Raw genomic sequence first — 16664 nt, forward strand, 5'->3', positions numbered from 1 at the left:
CGATATGGCAGTTGACCCGGTTCTGCCTTCAGAGGTTTCATCTTCAAATGACACCATCAATGAAGATTCATCTTCAAATGACACCCTCACTGAAGAGAATAAGGATGACACCATCCAGATTGTTTTCATCAACACAGATTCTGATGAGCATCAAGGCAATGCGCCCATTCCTTTGTCGCAGGAAGGAACATCATCAAGGTCATATCCGGCCGTGTATTCGGTCCCACCACCAAGCAACTTGGTTGTGTCCTTTGATTGGAACCAACTAGGCAGACCCCGGTTACCAGCCAATATACCATTCAGAATCATAGTCCAAATTTACAGAATGGTAATGGCTGGAACTATCATTGATGAAGGGGCATCTGTGAGTATCCTTTCCTCTATTGCTTGGAAAGCACTGGGTTCCCCGACGCTTTTGCCTGAGATAAGAAATCTCTTGGGTTTTGATAAAGGAACCAGTCGACCATTAGGGATCCTCCCCAATGTGCCTGTTACATTGAAAGGGAAGACCGTTCAAATGAACGTGATGGTTGTTCAAGGACCCTTGGATTATAACCTACTCTTTTGATGAGACTATATATATTGCATGGGAGCTATAGTCTCCTCACTCTTTAGAGTAATGTGTTTTCCACACGAAGAAAGAATGGTCAAGCTCGTAGACCAACTTTCATTTCCGGGATCACGCATCGCAAATAGTCAAGTACCAACCCTCAATGGTCTATTTACTCAAGAAATGTCTCCACCCCCAGTCCTCCTTCCCGATGAGTGCGAGTGATTCGGAAAGATGGGATTGGAACCCAGGGGGCATGCATCCTGGTCTGCTTTGGGCAGAGGAAACCTTAGGTATAAGATAGAATTTCCGCGAAAGAATATGACTAGTCCGTACCCCGTCCGAAGAAGGAAGAGGGGTTGTTCTGGAACAGGATTCTTTTGTCAAGGTTACTTGTTTGACAAAGGTCATTCACCATTGTCCACTTCGGTAGACAGTGCCGAGGAGATGTTTTCGTTTGATGGTGTTAACAAAACAATCTTTGGGTAACCAGAAAGAGGCAAGCCTCCCTCAATAACATTAATGTTTTGTCTTTGAGTAGTGTTCTTCTCTTGTCGCAAGTAGCTGCTCTCTTGTCGCAAGTAGCTGTTCTCTTGCGATCTTGCAAAAGAGCTGTCAAAAGTTGGGCCGACGGGAAGACAAGTACCGCGTAAGACCCGTTAAAAATAACGAGAAGACAAGTATCGTTAACATTAGACTGGCAAGACGACAAGTAGCTGTGAACACCCAAAGAAAAACAGAGGTGGGGGAGAGGAGGGGCAGCCTCGAAATTGTATTTTATACCTGGGGGCATGCAAACCATTTGGAGTGTAAGCTAAGAGCGGTTATTTATATGTTTTTTAGATTAGCCGTTTCCGAACTTGCATAAAGAAAGGATGAGAGGGAGCATAGCTTATGTGAGGTGCGAGCTCTATAAAAAATGGAATCTTGCAGGAGACATTCTTATCTTATGACTGGTATATCGAGCAGTTTTACCGCGGAATTTATGCTCGTTAAAAAATAGAAAAGCGAGATTCGAGCAGTTTTAGCACATAGTTCATGCTCGTTAAAAAATAAACATAAGATCGAGCAGTTTTACCGTGGAATTTATGCTCGTTAAAAAATAGAAAAGCGTGAGCAAGAGTTTCCTCCAGAGTTCAAGCTCATTAAAAAATGAACCTATTCCGGTAAATAAACCATTGTGATCATAAAATTATTAGCCATAAAAAGCCTTGGTCGTGTTTGCACCCGCCACCTCCATTCCATTTGGCCAATCGTTCACCTCCATATGATTGTTTACCTATTTTGAGGAATAGCTGCGAAGAGTGATTTCACCTAGCCATCCTTGTGACACTGCCGTGATTGGAAAATTCCAACCTGTACCTGGAATCTGCTGCTATCCCTGTTTATCACTCGTTCCTCAAAAGATGAGTCTTCTTTGAGCTCTTTTCTCCTGACTCGAAAAATATGAAAAGTTTTCCGAGTTAAAGTGACCGGAAGAGCTATCCCTCCTCTAGATTTTAATCGTTTTGGACCTGAGGGATTATTACACAAAAAGGTCGAGCGCTTGTTTTATTCGGCTCGTTAAAGTTATCGAAAACTCATCCCTTCTGTATTGTTTTATACTTTTTCGGACTTAAGGGATTGGATGACGAAAAAGGAATTCTGGAGTTAACTTTCTGTACCTTTTCAGACTCTCTAAAAATGAAAAAGACCGAGTTTTCCTTGTCGTTAGACTCGTTAAAATGATTAAATAGCGACAAACTTGTCTTTAGACGAGAACGAGTTTCCCTATCGCTAAGCTCGTTAAAACATAGCGATGGGCTTGCCCGAAGGGCAGGTTATAGAACAAGCATATGTTATCCTCCTCAAGCTTGACAAAAATAAAGAGCTACTGGTCAGAAATGACTGGGGAAAAATTGGGAGAACCTCAAAGCTTTAATGGTAGCAAGTCGCTCTTGAAAATGACACTTTGTCCTCCGTATCACATCAGGTTGGGTTGTTTCATTCACCGGTCTCATCACCATGGTCCTCGCCAAACCATCCACATTTGGGGTAATGCTACCGATCCATCACATCAGTGTCGTTATATGTTCAAGAGATGTTGTTCAGAAAGAGTCAACCGTGTCCCATTTACTGCCATACATTATCCTTCATCCATCCATGATCGCCACCCTGAATCATATTTCACAGATTGTTTTCACCTCCACTAAAATCATTAGCTCCGTTCCGTGTCACTAATGTGGGATTCATTAAGGCCCTCCTTTGACGGATCGCTTCTTGTCGACTTCAGCTCATTATCCAAGAAGTTGATCTAGGAACAACCCCTTCAGTACTTTGAAGCTTGCATGCCTCAATGGCAAGTTTCTCACTTCCGGCGATAGGTATACATCAATGACCTTCGACCAGAAGATTTTGCGTGGTGTTCGACGCCAAGTCCTTTATTCACACCACGTGAATTGTACTGCAGTACCTTGAGGGTCATTATCATTATCGCTGATTCCTCTCGCGCTTGTTAACGGTTTACATTATTGACCGGTAATCAAGCGATGTCTTTCCATGTTCGACTTCAGCGCAATTCTCACATGGATCGACTTGTACTTAGAGTGAAGATCGAATGAGTTTGAAGACCCCGGATCTAGTTTCTTCCATCCGGGCTGCGATATATATTCAGGAAATATAAAGACATTTGATATGTACATCATTACAGCAGATGATCATCCTACTCAAAGGATGATAATTTCAGCAGAGAATTATCAGTCTACCATCAGACGATCGTTTGTTCTATGTAGCAAAATGAATTTATAAAGCTGAGCATGGGAATGCCCACCTCAGCTAGATCATGAAAGCAGAATGAATCATAATGTATTGTATTGCATTTTATTACAGGTCACCTCTCAGCGATTGAATGAACTTCGGATCCTCCTGATAAAGCATTTCACCCGATAAACGACCTCATACTTTAGGGGGCAACTGTTATAGACATTTTTGTGCCTTACAGCATGAAGCATGAAATGTCGATAATCTAAGGGATCCAAAGTCCCTAAACATGTTGTTCCTACCCCTAGAGGAACAAGGTCAGCAAACCACAGCACTAAATATCAGTTCTCCACCTGAAAACACTCAAAAACAAGCTAATTCTGGATCATGTCAACTGCTCCACTGAGCATCTGCGCTGAATGTCAACTGCTCCACTCTGTACCTGCGCTGAATGTCAAAAGCAATGAAGGCTACCTTGCTGGGTGAGTTTGGCCAAGTGGCACAGTCATTCCTCAAGGTGTCAAATGCCCAGGAAGCTTCCAAAATGACACTTGGATCAGGGAATTCGCCTTGTGATGAGTAAGAGGATCTAGATCTCCAAGTGGAAGCAAGAAACACCAAGTGGACTCAAGAACTGAAGAATAACTGAAGTGGGAGAGGGCACTAGTCAGCTCCATGCCAAGCTCAAGCTGACTCATCCTTTCTCCAAATATCCTATATATAGAGCTCTCTCATGAGGTCTATGGAGGCTGGAATTTTGTGACTGGAAGGAAGTGTTGTTGGTTTGAGTTTAGAACTATTGGGTGATTGCTTTGAAGGAGGTGAAGAGGAGATTTCTTTCTGCTGGGAAGTGTTGCTGGATTGGGCCTCTTATGGTTGTAACACTCTCAGAACTTTACTTCTTCCATTAATAAAGCATTTGAGGTTCTTCTATATGCATGTGTCTCTGTGGCGTATTGATACTTGTATATTTGATTTATTCTAATCCTTGAATCAATTATGAATGTATGCTTCTTGTAGTTTCCCTCTCTTGTTATTTTGCAGGATCTTGGTGTAGCTGGGCCCGTGAAAGAGCAAGGAGCTGGGAGTAAGCAGCAAAGAGGGAAGATTGGATCAATCATTAGCGGAAGATAACGGTTAGTGGATCTCTTTCTCCTCTCTCTTACATCTCATAAAGAGGTAATCTCTTATAGCTTTGCATTCAGTTGTTGCTGAGGTACTATCACCCTTAGAGTGGGATAGGGTCATTCCGTATTGGATACTTTTCCCAACAACAATGTGTCACCTCCTTATTTGCATGAACCCAAACACATGGACCAATCAGACATCACTAACTCAACATAATATTCCGAGAATATTTTGAGAATATTTTGAGAATATTTCCCTTTCCACCTAGGCAATAGGGATGCCCAGTTAGCATCCCAGTCAGCCACCTTCAAAATGTTTACTAGTTTGACAAAGTGAACAGATCATGTTTCTGGGAGGCATACCGTGTCCATTTTGTGTGAAACGAGTTGCAACGGATTCAGGACGAGAAGCACTATGCAGTTGTTTAGGTTCCACAATATTATGATAATGTTGATTTTTGGGCAAATGTTGGGTTCCTGATCAATAATGTGTAACAATAGTCACACATTGTCAACCACAGTTAAAGCACAATCAACCATCTTCAAATATGATCACCATGGTTGAGTATGATTGACCATAGCTAACTATGGTCACCATGTTCAACCATTGTCAACCAAAATTTACTCTATTCATCTTGTTTGAAGTATGTCCACCATGGTCAAACATGTTGAACCATGAGAAACATAGATCAACCATGGTCAATCATGGTCATATTTGGTCAACCATATTCAATATTTTAAATCCATGGTCAACCCATCATCAACATCACCAACCATTGTTAATATGGTCAAACATGGTCAACATAGGTCATGGTAAAACATGGTTAATCGTAGCCTTCCATTATCAATAAAGACAACCATAATATATCATAGAAATCTATGGTCAACCACGGTAAAATTAGTCAAACCATGTTGACCCATGTTGAACTTCGTCAATCCATGTGACAAACATTGCAATGTAACAAATGTTGCAATGTGACAAAGATTGTTGCATTATGACAGACATTGTCGTGTTGTGAAAAACATTATTATGATGTTACATTGTTGCAAACATTCTTGCAACGTTATGTTACATTGGAATTTCTACAACATCATAATATGACATTAAAAAATTAGTAAACAACGTTTACTAATGTGGTTGACTATGTTGGACAATGGTTGACTATGTTTGACACTCAACACTCTTCAAAGTCAATCAAATAGAATCACGTATTTAATACTATTGATTAAGATTAATAATCAAACATAGCCAACCACATTAGCCCAACATAGTCAAACAAATTTAACCTTTATAGTCTACGTTTAAATAATTGACCATGATCAAACATGGTTAACCCTATATTTACAATATTTACCAAAAGTCAAAAAGTCACACATAGTTCTATGTAACTTAACCATATTTAATTATGGTTATCCATACTTGACCAAAGTCAAACATTCTCAACTAAGATCATCCTTGGCGAGTTGTAATCAAGATTCAAATATGTTTAATAATAATATTAACATTATGGTTGACTATGTCATTATTATATTAAATATAATATTAATATTTGATAATGATCAAATTTGGTCAATGGCACAATCTGGCATTGAAAAATTAATCAACCACATTTATTAATGTGGATGTATAATATTAAGGTTTATAATATTTGGTTTAATATTATGGTTTTTAATATTGGGTGTTTAGTATATAAGGTTCATATTATTAGGGTTTATAATATTATGCTTTAATATATTAGGTTTAATATTACGGATTTATAATATAGATTTAATATTCGGTTTATAATATATGGTGTTTAACATATAGGTTTTATTATTAGGTTTCATAATATAAGGTTTTAATATGTTAGGGTTAAATATATGTTAAGGTTTATAATATTATATGTAATAATAAAAATAATAATAATACTAATAATAATAAAATTAATATTAATATTCATACATTTTAATAGTTCTAAAGTCTATCTGATGTCAGAGTGTGATAGAGATTGTCGCAGTGTTACAATAGAATTTAGTTTATATACATTGCAATGCAACATTACAAAATTATTTAATCACATTTACTAATGTGGTTGATTATGCTTGACTATGATTGATATTCAACACCCTTCAAATTCATTCAAGCATAATCGCCTATTATTATTATAGGTGAATATTAATAATAAAACATAATGGACCACATTAGTCAAACATAGTAATAAGAGGTCAATGTTTAAATAGTTGTTTGTAATCTTCATCTTCAGTCAAACATAATCTCCTATTAATATTATTTATTAATATTAATAATCAAATATGTTGTGTCATTGGAATGGTATAAAAATTTATCCAACGTTGCATTACAACAAATGTTGTTGCAGTGTAACAATCATTAGCATAATATTAAGTTACATTGATTTTCATGCAATTCCACATTGAGACATTACAAAGTTAGTTAACCGAATTAGTAAATGTGCTTGACTATGTTCGACTATATATGCTGACTATGTTTGACATTCAACATTATTCAACTTTGGTAAAACATAATCTGCTATAATTATTATTGATTAATATTAATAGTGAAACATAGTCAACAAAGTGAAACAAAATCAATCTTTATAGTCATTTTTAAATTATTGACCATTATCAAACTTTGTCGCAGTGTGACAATTATTGCTGCAGTGTTCCATTACAATGCAATTTATTCGACATCACATTACAATATTACAAAATTGGTCACGATATTTACTAATGTTGGTTTGCAATATAGGGTTTAATATTGTGAGCTATATTAGGGTTTATAATATTGGGTTAAATATTACAATTTATAATATTGTCTCTAATATTAGGTGATGGTCCCAGCCCACGTAGCCCTTCTCCACGAACAACAATGTGAGATTTACGTGGCAGTTAATAATGAACAACAGATTTCTTTTGGATATAAGTCGATTCACCGGTGGTTGAATTTATGGATACTGTAATTGCCCTTTGTACCTATACAGACGATTGGTACCTCTACCCTCCATTGATTGCCAACTATCCTCCCTCGGATTTCTCGTCCCGCCTAGGTATGGGCAATCAAACCCTCACTTGGTCATTTGGTTTGCACATTTCGTTTGGATTCTGTATGCTCTGGATGCTCGGTGGTTTCTGGAGGTTTCGACCTGGGGTTCTGTTTCTCATCCTCTGACTCGGAATGATGCCCGAACGTTGCTCCTCCTGGTCTATTGACAATGTCCACTCGGTAAGGTCCGGTCTCCCCTGTTCTTTTCTTGTCCCTGATTTTTCACTGGATGTCTATGGTCCGCGGTTGCGTCTCTGTGCTTCCTATAAATAATTATATAAATTCTTGTGGTTTTCCTCTCTCTGTCACTGTATTCGATTACTAGTGGAAGCTACTTCAGATGTCCATCCTCAGGGTTCTGTGCATCCCTCTTCATTCTTAGGCAGGATATGGTGTCAACTTTCTCCGACACCTTCTTCACTCACAAGGTATGTTCTCCGGTTCTATGCTATCAGTTTTGGCATTTCCTTCTCTCAGCTAGCTAATGTATCGGCTCCTTCGTGAGTAGGGTATTCTGGTGGAACTGCTTTGGCCACGGCTCACCAATGTTAGGTAAACACTTACGGATATTTGATGTCATCCTGTTATATGCTTCATCCCTCCTTGCGAACCATTTCTTATTTTTATGACATTGTTTTGTGATTGTGAGTCTGGTTCCTCGAAAGGATTCTGGGCCTGGCGGCTTGGTTGGCTACTCGAAGTGATTCAAATCTTGACGTCTTGGTTGTCCCAGCTTGTCACGGGTAGCAATGTTTCTATGCTCTAGTCACTTTTGTTTTTTTTTGTTCAAGTCTGGTCGGGCTTTGTCAAGTCGGCGTGTCAATGGCTTGTTGCGCCACTGACAGTTACAGTATTGGCTGTAGGGTTTACAATTGCTACTTGTCTCTTTGGTGTCTGTAATTGCGTCAAGGGTTTCTAACCCCATGTGGTATCTTGCCCCAACTTGTCAAGGAATTTGGCACGGAATTTGTAACTATTGAACAGTTTTGGTTTTGACCGATATATATGAAATGAATGCACAGAAATTTATGTTTTCTCTTCTGTATAAATTTAAATGCACAGAGCTATGAATATTTGTCTGTTGTGCATACCTGGAAATTTCTGAGATTAATTACTAGCTTGTCGTTTAATTTGGGTCGGGTCTTGATAATTCCGCCTGTAGATTTCTTGTAAACTGTAAGTGGCTTTTCGTCCCTCATCCTGGGGGTTCCTTCATGCGTTGTCCAGACTTAATTCTCTCATTGGACCAGTGTAGCTCGATTTACATATAACCATACACCTGTGAATTGTGTCACACACATAACTATACTATACATAAGAGAAAAACAGATGCTATATTGTATAACAACTCAAAATGGTCTAGAGACACCGGAGAGGCTAGAGTGCACAAAATTTTTGTAACAATCAATTTTTCATTACCCAGAAAATCGAAGAAGAAAGACTACTATGTTTTGTTCCCCTGTTAACAACTGTTAGGTGACTGTTAGTTTCTTTTCAACTGCTATTGGTTATGTTTTGATTAGTTACATCAGTTTTGTTCAGAACTTTTTATTTGTTGTTTGTCATTAACACAAAGACAAAATTGGCTTTTTTAAAACTCTAATCCTAACTAATTATAATTTCTACCATTCCTAATTACTGTTCAGTTGCTTGACTTAGACAGCTTAATAAAATAAAAGAAAAAAACAAACACGTTATCCCTTCAGAAAATTTACTCCTCCGTCCCCTTCAGAGACCAAACAGCCTTCCTTTTATCTCTTCTGTTAAGCCAGATGCTCCTCCATCAGGCTCCCGGGGTAAGAAGAAGTCAAGGTGCCATTCCATGAGCTCCTCCACAGAATAACCAGCCTTCTGTATCTGCGCTGCGTCGAGCCACGAACTTTCCTCAATTGTATGGTTTTTCCACTTGACGAGGTATTGTAGATACTCCTTCCTGCGAGTCTTCTTAGCTACCTGGGTATTGAGAATCTTCTCGATCTCATGGAGCTGAACGGAAGCCATGTGCCTCATCCAAGAATTGTCTCCAACTCGGGTGTCCTGTTCTGGCAATACCAAATGGTCGTCCTCTGAGTTAGCTGTATATGGGAATAGGTCTGCCACATTGAAAATGGGTGATATGCCTATATCAGGTGGCAGCTAAATTTCATAAGCGTTGGCTGAGAACTTGTGCATAATTTTACAGTGGCCAATATTTTTAAATTTCAGTTTGTTATATGCGCCTTTAGGAAACCATTCTTTGCATAAGTGTGCAAGGACTTCATCGCCTATATTGAATTGGACTTCCCATCGCTTTAAATCTGCTTGTTGTTTGTATCTCTGCATGTTTTCCTGCAGCTTTAGCTTCACCCGTTCATGTACTTCACTCATTCCTTCTGCAAAGTCTACTCCGTCGGCACTCCTCCGCTCCAACTTTCCCAAATCTCACAGTTCATGTATCCCTCGAGGATGCATGTGGTATAAGATTTGAAATGGACTGTGTCCGGTGCTACGATTTGGCAAATCGTTATAAGCAAATTCTGCCTAAGTGAGAGCCTGATCCCATAACCGTGAATTTTCCCCAGTCAAAATCCATAACAAATTTCCCAAACTTCTGTTCACCACTTCCATTTGTCCATCAGTCTGTGGATGATATGCAGAACTGAAGTTCAACTATGTGTCCAACTTTTTCCACAGGGCGTGCCAAAATTGCCCTGTGAATTTTACGTCCGTATCAGAAATGATAGATCTGGGTAGGCCGTGTAATCTAACAATCTCTGTGAAAAACAGGTGAGCTACAAGAGTGGCATCACTAGTTTTTTGACATGGAATAAAATGCGCCATTTTTGAAAATCTTTCTACCACCACCATCACTGAGTCATATCCTCGCTGTTTTCTAGGTAGTCCCAAGACAAAGTCGATGGTGACTGAGTCCCACGGCCTGCTTGGAATAGGTAGTGGTGTGTAAAGTCCCGTATTTTGACTATGTCCCTTTGCTAGTTGGCATACTTTACACCTGTTCACATACCATTGTACATCCCTGCCCATTCTGGGCCAGTAATAAAAGTGTCTGAGCTCCTCCAAAGTCTTGTCTATGCCGAAATGACCGGCTAAACCCTCACTATGTTTCTCCCTATGATATTTTCCCTCATCGAACAGGTCGGGAAACACAACTGTCCTCCTCTAAACAATAGTCCTTCCTGCAAGTTTTAGTCCAACCATGGACTTGTATTCCTTAGCACGAGATTCTGACAGGTTTCAAATGGTTCCTTGAAGTCTATGTTGGTCTGGTACAAATCTTTTAAGTGTTCGAATCCCATCACCTGTATTGTAGTCTCCTATAAGAGCAAAGCTCTTCTACTCAAGGCGTCTGCCACTTTATTGGCTTGCCCATTGATGTGCTTTAGCACAAAGGTGAAACTCTATAGATACTCTACCCATTTTACGTGCTTATGGTTCAATTTATGCTGTTGCATTATTTATTGCAGTGCTGAATTATCAGAAAATAACACAAACTCTTTGCCCAGCAGGTAGTGTCTCCAATTGTTTAAAGCTTGGACCACGGCATAAAATTCCTTGTCATATGAGGAATATTTCTACCTGCTCTTGTTCAATTTCTCACTAAATAATGCAACCGGTTTACCTTCCTAACAGAGCACAGTGCCAATGGCTGTCCCAATTGCATCACATCTAACCTAGAAACGCTTGTTAAAATCTGGTAGCCTTAAAATCGGCCTCTCTATAATATTCCACTTCAAAAGCTGAAAATTGTTCTCTACTACTCTGGTCCAACAAAAAGGCTGATTGGCATTTTTGATGGTGTCTAGCATTGGCATGCAGATTTCACTAAAATTTCGTATAAACTTGTGGTAAAAACTTGCCAACCCGTGAAAGCTACGTACCTCAAACAAGCTCTCGGTGATAGCCAATTGACGATCGCTACGATATTTTCTAGATCCATCTTCAATTCATTTTCTGCGATTACAAACCCCAAATAAACTAGTTCTTTCTGCAGGAAAGTAAATTTCTTCAGGTTTATCAACAGTTCGTTCTGTTGTAACTTCTCTAGAACTCTTCGAACATGTTGAAGGTGCTCTTCTTTCATTCTGCTAAAAATAAAAATATCATCAAGATATACTATCACAAACTTACTGATAAGTTCTTTTAACATCTCATTCATCAACCTCATAAAAGTACTAGGAGCGTTGTTCAAACTGAATAGCATGACTAGCTACTCGTACAGCCCTTCATTAGTCTTGAAGGCTATCTTCCACTTGTCCCCTTCTCTGATCCTGATCTGACGATAGCCACTCCTTAGATCAATCTTTGTGAAATAAGTTGCTCCACTGAGACAATCCATCATATCGTCCATTCTGGTTAAGGGAAACCTATATCGAATAGTGATTTTATTGATAGCTCGTGAATCCGTACACATCCGCCATTCTCCACCCTTCTTAGGCATGAGTACTGTTGGTACCACACAAGGGCTCAAGCTTTCTCTAATCAACCTCTTGTCCAGCAGCGCTTGCACCTGTTTGCGAATCTCTTCATTATCTTTTGGGCTCATTCGATATGCTTCTTTATTTGGTAGGCTTGCTCCGGGTATGAAATCGATATGATGGCTGATGCTCCTCTTGGGAAGAAACTTGTCCGGTAAGTCATCAACTACAATGTCCTTGAATTCTTCTAACATCTCCTGAATCTCTACAGGCAATTCATACATTTCTGTGTTCAACAACACAGTCTTAGTTCTCCTCACGACCGCATAATTCACTTTGTTTTACTCAATCTATTTAATAAATTGTTTTTCTCCTACCAATAATGCTTTTGTTCCCCTTGCTTCTACTATATCCTCTTCTTTGATGGGTACAAGCGTATGCTTGACTCCATCTTTCACGAATTTGTAACAATTCGTCTTCCCATCGTGCATCACCTTTCGATCATACTGCCATGGTCTTCCCAGCAGTATGTGGCACACGTCCATTGGCATGATATCATAGACAACCCTATCCTGGTACTTTCCAATGTGAAATTCAACCTCGCACTATTCATCAACTAATAGCTAGTGGCCTTTTTGCAACCATGACACCTTGTAAGGTGTAGGGTGCTTAAGTCGCCTCAACCCCAGCTTCTCCACCATCTCGATGGAAGCCAAATTGTCTGTACTCCCACTGTCTATGAACAATTTACAACACTTTCCATTTGATTTGCAAACTGTTCGGAACAGTTCCTTCCGTTGGGTTTTCTCAGTCGTCTCCTTGGCTGGCTTCAACAGTAATTTATTTAGAACCAAAGCCTCTCCTATTTCTACCAAATTTTCCACCTCCTAGGGTGGTGCCTCTGCTTCCTCAGGCTGTGCAACAAAGTTTCCCCTCTGGTCAGCGTGCTTTGCTTCCAGGCATTCGAAGGATCTGTGGCCCCACTTGTGGCACTTGTAGCACTGGACATTAGCTCCCCTTCCTCGACCATTCTCTCTTCCTTGCTAATATGGCTGACCTCCTCTCGTGCTATCTCCCTTCTCTGTTATTCCTGAAGCCCTGGAGCTACTGCCTTCTTCGCTGTTACTGGCAGTTCTCCCTCTGCCATAGGAGTGTCCTCATCCTCTGCCATTTCCCCGTCCTCTCCTATTATTCTGTTTTCTATTAATCTTTTCTTTAGCCTTTACAACACTTTGAAAGGCTTCTTCTATGTTGTGCGGAGAAAGAATACTAATCTCATCCAGGATTTCCATCCTCAAACCATTCACGTATCGCGTTGTCTTCTCTTGAGTATCATCAGTATAACCAGCCCTCAGGTTTACACGATAAAATTATTCTGTGTATTCCTTTACGGTCATACCTTTCTGTCTTAAATTTTGTACCCGTTGATAAATCTCAACCTGATTATCTTTAGGCTGAAATCTGCCTTTCAGCTTTGCCACCATCCTTGGCCACTTCTTTATCAGTAGCTTATTCATTCTCCTTCAATATGCCTGGACACTATCCCACCATAATGCGATGTGTCCCTTTAATTTGGTTGCAGCAAATCTGACTCCTTTGTCCTCACTCATCTCTTCATTCTCAAAATACTTATCTAACTCGCTTATCCAGTCCAGCAGAACATCTGCGAACAGACTGCCATCATAGTTAGGAATCTTTGGTTTAGGTTTGTTGTTGGCTAGAAATACCACTCTCAACTGTTTTATCTTTGGGGCTTCTTCATCTTATCCATCTACATCAACTACTGCCTCCTCCTCGCTATCATCTCCAAGTTCTGGGTCTTTTCTCCTTCCTGCCTCCACTGCCTCTAAGCGAGCAGTAAGGGTCCTTATTTCTTCCCTCAAGCCCTCATCGGCTGCTCTATGCACACCTCTTCCATGTCCTCGTCTTTGAACCCCCATATCCTGATTCTTTCAATCAACTGCTCTGATACCACTTGATGGTCCCATCCCACGTAGCCCTTCTCCACTAACAACAATGCGGGAATTACGTGGCAATTAATAATGAACAACAGATTTCTTTTGGATATAAGTCGATTCGCCGGTGGTTGAATTTATGGATACTATAATTGTCCTTTGTACCTGTACAGATGATTGGTACCTCTGCCCTCCATTGATTGCCAACTGTCCTCCGTCAGATTTCTCATCCCACCTAGGTATGGGCAATCAAACCCTCACTTGGTCATTTGGTTTGCACATTTCGTTTGGGTTCTATATGCTCTGCATGCTCTGTGGTTTCTGGAGGTTTCGACTTGGGGTTCTGCTGCTCGTCGTCTGACTCAGAAAGCTTCCCGAACGTTTCTCCTCCTGGTCTGTTGACAATGTCGACTTGGTAAGGTCCGGTCTCTGCTGTTCCATACTTGTCCCTGACTGTTCACTGGATGTCTATGGTCCGCGGTTGCGTCTCTGTGCTTCTTGTAAATAATTGTATTAATGCCTGTGGTTTTCCTCTCTCTGTCACTGTATTCGATTACTGGTGGGAGCTACTTCAGATGTCCATCCTTAGGGTTCTGTTCATCCCTCCTCGTGCTCAGGCAAGATATGGTGTCAACTTTCTCCAGCACCTTCGTCACTCACAAGGTATGTTCTCCGGTTCTATGCTATCAACTTTGGCATTTCCTTCTCTCAGCTAGCTAATGTATCGACTCTTTTGTGAGTAGGGTATTCTGGTGGAACTTCTTCTGCCACGGCACACCAATGTCAGGTAAACACTTACGGATATTTGATGTCATCCTATTATATGCTTCGTCCCTCCTTGCAAACCATTTCTTATTTTTATGACATTGTTTTGTGATTGCAGGTCTGGTTCCTCAAAAGGATTCCGGGCCTAGTGGCTTGGTTGGCTACTCGAAGTGATTCGAAGTGTGGTGGATTGGTTGTCCCATCTTGTCACGGGTAGCAACGTTTCTATGCTCTGGTCGCTTTTGCTTTTTTTGTTCAAGTCTGGTCGGGTTTTGTCAAGTCGGTGTGTCAATGGCTTGTTGTGCCGCTGACAGTTACAGTCTCGGCCGTAGGGTTTACAATTGATACTTCTCTGTTTGGTGTATGTAATTGCGTCAAGGGTTTCTAACCCCATGTGGTATCTTGCCCCAACTTGTCAAGGAATTTGGCACGGAATTTGTAACTATTGAAAGGTTTTGGTTTTGACCGATATATATGAAATGAATGCACATAAATTTTTGTTTCTCTTCTGTTTAAATTTAAACGCACAAAGCTATGAATATTCGTCTGTTGTGCATACCTGGCAATGTCTGATATTAATTACTCACTTGTATTTTAATTTGGATCAGGTCTTGGTAATTCCGCGTGTAGATTTCTTGTAAACTGTAAGTGGCTTTTCGTCCCTCGTCCTGGGGGTTCCTTCATGTGCTTTCCGGACTTAATTCTCTCGTTCGACCAGTGTATCCTGATTTACATATAACCATACACCTGTGAATTGTGTCACACATAGAACTATACTATACATAAGAGAAAACGGATTCTATATTGTATAACAACTCAAAACAGTCTAGAGACGTCGGAGAGGCTAGAGTGCACATAATTTTTGTAACAACCAATTTTTCATTACCCAGAAAATCGAAGAAGAAATAATATTGTGCTTTGTTCCCCTTTTAACAAGTGTTAGGTGTCTGTCAGTTTCTTTTCAACCGTTGTCGGTTATGTTTTGATTAGTTACATCAGTTTTGTTCAGAAATTTTTCTTTTTTGTTCGTCATTAACACAAAGACAAAATTGGTTGTTTTAAAACTCTAATCCTAACTAATTATAATTTCGACCGTTCCTAATTATTGTTCAGTTACTTGACTTAGACAACTTAATCAAATAAAAAAAAAACAAACACATTATCCCTTCAGCAAATTTACTCCTCTATCCCCTTCAGAGACCAAACAGCCTTCCTTTTATCTCGTCGTGTCAGCCAGATGCTCCTGCATCATTAGGGTTTGTATTATTATGTTCATAATAATAATATTATGACATTGAAGGGTTATGGAATTTATACAACGTCAAAATGTGAAAGGCATTGTCACAATGCTATATATTACATTGCAATTTATCAAACATCCCAATGTGTTATTACAAAACCAATCAATCACATTTACTAATGTGATTGAATATGCTTGATTATGTTTTACAGTCAACACTCTTCAACATTAGTCAAATATAATCACCTATTATTATTATTATTGATTAATATTAATAATCAAATACAATTATCCACATTAGTCAAGCATAATCAAAGAAAGTCAACCTTTATAGTCAATATTGAAATAGTTTACCATAATCTTGAAATTCGGTAAAACATAATTGTTATTAATATTTTAGATTAATATATAGGAATTAATATATATAGTGTTTATAATATTATGTTTTGTAATATTGGGTTTAATATTAATATTGATATTAATATTAATATTATGGTTTTAATGTTAATGGAACCTTACTAATTTAGTTGAATAATTAACTTATTCTTACTCATATACTAAAAATCAATATTTTAAACCTATTATTATAAAACCGAATAATTATTTTTATAATTATCATAATTATATAATTATTAATATTAATATTAAATCCTTACTATATATGTAATGAGTATTAATCTGATTGATATATGCCTATGAGTGTATATCAACCACAATTATTAATATGATTGTGCTAATAGTTATTTATTGCATCATAACACAACATAAAATTTAAACAAAATAATCTGCCCAACACAAAATTTAAAATATCAAACAATAAATAATACTAGTTA

This window comes from Pinus tabuliformis, chromosome 3_2, assembly GCF_031772625.1.
Source record: "Pinus tabuliformis cultivar Carrire ecotype Pingquan chromosome 3_2, CPIR1, whole genome shotgun sequence".
Taxonomy (NCBI): Eukaryota; Viridiplantae; Streptophyta; class Pinopsida; order Pinales; family Pinaceae; genus Pinus; species Pinus tabuliformis.